The following is a 4,880-nucleotide window of genomic DNA, read 5'->3' on the forward strand; positions in this document are numbered from 1 at the left end:
GTGGCAGGTTAGCATGTCAATGGGCAGGTGGGAGGGTGCTGCTTTGTTCTGGATGGTGTGGAGCTTCTTGAGTGTTGTTGGGGCTGCACTCATCCAGGCAAGTGGGGAGTGTTCCCTCACCCTCTTGCCTTGTGCCTTGTCGATGGTGTATTGATATAGGGCTGGGTCCAGTTCAGTTTCTGGTCAATGGTAACCCCCAGGATGTTGATAGTGGCGGGGGGGAGATTCAGTGATGGTAACACCATTGAATGTCAAGGGGGCGCTGGTTAGATTCTCTCTCGTTGGAGATGGTAATTACTTGACATTTGTGTGGCATGAATGTTCTTTGCCATTTATGATATGTCTGCATATTGGGCAGGTCTTGCATGCATTTGGACACAATTAATTCGGAAGCCTTAAAGCATGGTCCATTACTGTGTTGCTGCGGCCCTATTGTACAGAATGATGCAGGCACAAGATGGATAATAACTTTATTATGCAGTGAACTAAAAAGCACCGGGAAAGGTGGGGACAATGGGACCATCTGGATCACTCTCTGAAAGAGTCCTTGCAGTTTTGCTCGGCCAGCAACTCGTTCGCTTTCTCCCAGGCAGTCAGAGGGCCCGACTTCCAGGCCAATCCTCCTATCATAGAACTTGTCGTGACGCTCAGTAATTTGTGTTTTTCACATTAATCCTAACAGGAGCCAGTTTGGGGGCGGGGTGGGGGGTGCTGGTGGTGCTGCAGCTTTTCTGTCTCCTCTCTCTCGTTCACCCACTTTAGTGACGGTTAAGAGCTGGGTCGTGTTTGAGGGAGGAACCTGGGGCCAGGTATTGGAATTGGTCAGTCCCCACCTGCTCCCGTCGCCCTCCTCAAATAGTGAACAGGCTGTTGCTGGTGGAGTATTGTGGCCATCCTTGAGAACGGAACAATGTCTCCCTTTTGCCCAGAGACAGCCCTTTGTTTGTTTTTCCCAAGGGACCAGTTGTGGGTTCAGGATAGTAACAGGCTGCTTACTGAAGCAAGTAGCTATCACCTTGTAGGTGGGCAATAACTCAGAAGCACCCAGTCTGCCAAGAGAAATCACCTCAGTCTCTCTCTCTGTCCCTTCTGCGTGGAGAGATAACAGAAAATGTGTGTGTGTGTGTCTGTATGTGTGTGTCTGTGTGTGCATGCGTGTGTGTGCGTGTGCGTGTGCGTGTATGTGTGTGTCTGTGTATGTGTGTGTGTGTCTGTATGTGTGTGTGTGTGTGTGAGTGTCTGTGTGTGTCCTAACAGTACTCCCACTCACCATTTCCCTGTGACCCACTCTCACTGCAAATCGGCCTTTCAAAGGGGGTACAGAGGTGTACAAACAACTTCACCTCATTCTCATTCTCACAGTCTCTCTCACTTTCTCTCTGTCTCACTCTCTCTCTCTATTTCTTTCACTCTTCCTCTTGCCCTCATTCCTACCTTCTCTCACTCTCTCACTGTCACTCTCTCTCTGTCTCACTCTTTCTCTCTGGCTTTCACTGTCTCTCTCTCTCTGTCACCCTCTCTCACTCTCCCTCTTGCTGTCATTCTCACTCTCTCTCACTCTCTGGCTCTCTCTTATAAAAACCAAAAGAACTGCAGGTGCTGTAAATCAGGAACAAAAACAGAAGTTGCTGGAAAAGCTCAGCAGGTCTGGAGGCATCAGTGAAGAAAAAAATCAGAGTTAACGTTTCGGGTATGTTCTGAAGAAGGGTCACCGGACCTGAAACGTTAACTCTTTTTTTCTTGACAGACACTGCCAGACCTGCTGAGCTTTTCCAGCAACTTTGTTTTTGTTCTCTGGCTCTCTCTGTCACTCTCACTCTCTCTCTCTCTCTCTCTCTCTCTTTCTCTCTCTGTCTGGGTAGTATTGGAGATAACAGTCCTCAGAATCCTGGCTAATGCTCCTCCCTCACCCAACACCATTGCAAATGGATAAACTGATGTGTGATCACATTTAGCCTGTTGTGTGAAAAGAACAGGGACAGAATGTGGCAGCAGAGAGCGAGAGCTTATTATAGTGCCAACTGGATATACAGATATTTTATAATGCTCAAGAAGCCAGAAGCAAGGTTCAAATATAGTTTATTAATCATTAATATGAGACGTACAATAGATTTCTCCCATTCCTTTATGAAGAAACATACTGTAATCTAACAACAGCCCACAAATGTCATTGGTCAGTACATTGAGTTGGGAGGGTCATGTGGCGGTTATTGGTGAGGCCACTTTTGGAATATTGCATTCACTTCTGGTCTCTCTGTTATAGGAAGGATGGCGTGAAACTTGAAAGGGTTCAGAAAAGGACGTTGGAGGGTTTGAGTGATAGGGAGAGGCTGAATAGGCTGGGGGCTATTTTCCCTGAAGCGTTGGATGGGGTGACATTATAGAAATTTGTAAAATCATGAGGGGCATGGAAAGGGTGAATAGTCAAAGTCTTTTCTCCAGGGTAGGGGAGTCCAAAACTAGAGGTGCATGGGTTTAAGGGGAAAGGGGAAAGGCACCGGAGGGGCAACTTTTTCACGCAGTGGGTGGTGTGTGTATAGAATGAGCTGCCAGAGGAAGTGGTGGGGGCTGGTACAATTACAACATTTAAAAGGCATCTGGATGGGGATATGAATAGGAAGGATTGAGAGGGATATGGGCCAAATGCTGGCAAATGGGACTAGTTTAACTTAGGATGTCTGGATGGCGTAGATGAGTTGGGCCAAAGGACCTGTTTTTGTGTTGCGTGACTCTGACTGTATAACCATTGATGACCCTTGATTAATGGCAGATCCTGCATTCTGTTAAACAGAAAAAAGCAGAAACGTCCTGCAGGTGAAAACAGTCACTTTCTCTTCTCCCAACGTGGACTGATCTACAGTAAAAACGGACGGAGAAAGGACTCATTTTGGTGAATACTTTCAATATAAAACCGTAGTCAAGGTAAAGAGAAGCCAATGCTGGGTTAGAATAGAGCAATACCCAGTGTTAGATACAGACTAAAGCTCCTTCTACACTGTACCCCCCCCACCTCACCCCCTATCAGATAGTCCCAGGACAGGGACAGCATGCGGTTAGATACAGAGTAAAGCTTCCTCTACACTGTACCCCCATCAAACACTCCCAGGACAGAGACAGCACGGGGTTAGATTCAGAATAAAGCTCCCTCTACTCTGTACCCCCATCAAACACTCCCAGGACAGGGACAGCATGGGGTTAGATGTAGAGTAAAGCTCACTCTACTCTGTTCCACCATCAAACACTCCCAGGACAGGGGCAGCACGGGGTTAGGTACAGAGTAAAGCTAACTCTACACTGTCCCCCATCAAACACTCCCAGGGACAGGGACAGCAAGGTGTTAGATTCAGAGTAAAGGTCCCTCTACACTGTCCCCCATCAAACAGTCCCAGCACAGGGACAGCACGGGGTTAGATACAGTGTAAAGCCCCCTCTACACTGTACTCCATCAAACCCTCCCAGGACAGGAACATGCATAGGGTTAGATTCAGAGTAAAGCTTACTCTACACTGTTCGCCCAACAAACACTCCCAGCACAGTGACAGCATGGGGTTAGCTACAGAGTAAAATTCCCTCTGCACTGTTCCCACCCCCGCATCAAACATTCACAGAACAGGGACAGCACGGAGTTAGACACAGTTTGTGATCGGTGTGCTGCCTGTTTGATAGTTTCTGCGTGACATTGAGAAATTCCATTGGTGTCTAACTGCTGCAGCGTGTGTGAAATTATTGCCCCCCTCCTGAGGATGTTAAGTTGTTGCTGTGATTAGTGACTGGGATATATCTGCGAATGATGCCACTGCCTTACTGCCGCATCACAATGTGTTTTCACTGGGGAAGGTCACTGCTCCACGTTGACTGTCTCACTGACAGTAACACCCTCAGTTAGAATTAACCAACCCACAGGCAAATTAACCTCACTGACCTTTCTCACGCCTCCTTCCAGTCTCCGATGCAGTTATTCTTTACAGGACAGGCTTGGAGACGGCGCACCCTGTCTGTAAAAAGGGGCAATGGCGGTGACCAGTCTGTAAACGTGCACAGAAAGTGCGTGGAAAAGTTGGGGAGTGGGGTGGAGGTTGTGGGAAAGAGCTCAGAGACTGTAAAGGGGAAGTGCTTACCGACTGCGTATCTTTATAACCAGGTACAGACCGATGACAAATCCGACAGCTCCTACAATTACACCGACAGCACAGATAACAGTCCCAGTGTGATCCTGTTGAGGAGGGGGATCTGCGTAAAAACAGGACAGGAACAATCATTACACCGACATTCCTGTTACCCATCTTCATTGATCGTCAGATATAGGCTTTTACAGGGCTCCCGCTGTAGTGTGTCAGTATTTACAGGGCTCCGAGTGTACTGTCTCAGTATTTACAGGGCTCCCAGTGTAGTATGTCAGTATTTACAGTGCTCCCAGTGTAGTGTCTCAGTATTTACAGCGCTCCCAGTGTAGTGTGTCAGTAGTTACAGTGCTTCCAGTGTAGTGTGTCAGTGTTTACAGTGCTCCCAGTGTAGTGTGTCAGTGTTCACAGTGCTCCCAGTTTAGTGTGCCAGTATTTACAGGGCTCCCAGTGCAGTGTGTCAGTATTTATGGGGGGTCCCAGTGTAGTGTGGCAGTATTTATGGGGGGGTCCCAGTGTAGTGTGTCAGTATTTACAGGGCTCCCAGTGTAGTGTGTCAGTATTTATGGGGTGGTCCCAGTGTAGTGTGTCAGTATTTACACAGCTCCCAGTGTAGTGTGTCAGTAGTTACAGTGCTCCCAGTGTAGTGTGTCAGTGTTTACAGGGCTCACAGTGTAGTGTGTCAGTGTTTACAGTGCTCCCAGTGTAGTGTGTCAGTGTTTACAGTGCTCCCAGTTTAGTGTGCCAGTATTTACAGGG

At 47.9% G+C, this 4,880-nt stretch overlaps 1 long non-coding RNA gene across 1 annotated transcript; it reads right to left on the minus strand.

Annotated features, from left to right (window-relative positions):
• Positions 1–2,366: 2,366 nt before the first annotated feature.
• LOC109926139 lies at positions 2,367–4,244 on the minus strand. The gene is made up of 3 exons (XR_002260141.2): positions 4,119–4,244; positions 3,923–3,995; positions 2,367–2,854 (listed from the first exon to the last, which is right to left on the minus strand). It is a non-coding gene; the product is annotated as an uncharacterized LOC109926139 (long non-coding RNA).
• Between the last annotated feature and the right edge of the window lie 636 nt (positions 4,245–4,880).

The sequence above is a fragment of the Rhincodon typus genome, chromosome 44 (assembly GCF_021869965.1).
Source record: "Rhincodon typus isolate 14 chromosome 44, sRhiTyp1.1, whole genome shotgun sequence".
Lineage (NCBI taxonomy): Eukaryota > Metazoa > Chordata > Chondrichthyes > Orectolobiformes > Rhincodontidae > Rhincodon > Rhincodon typus.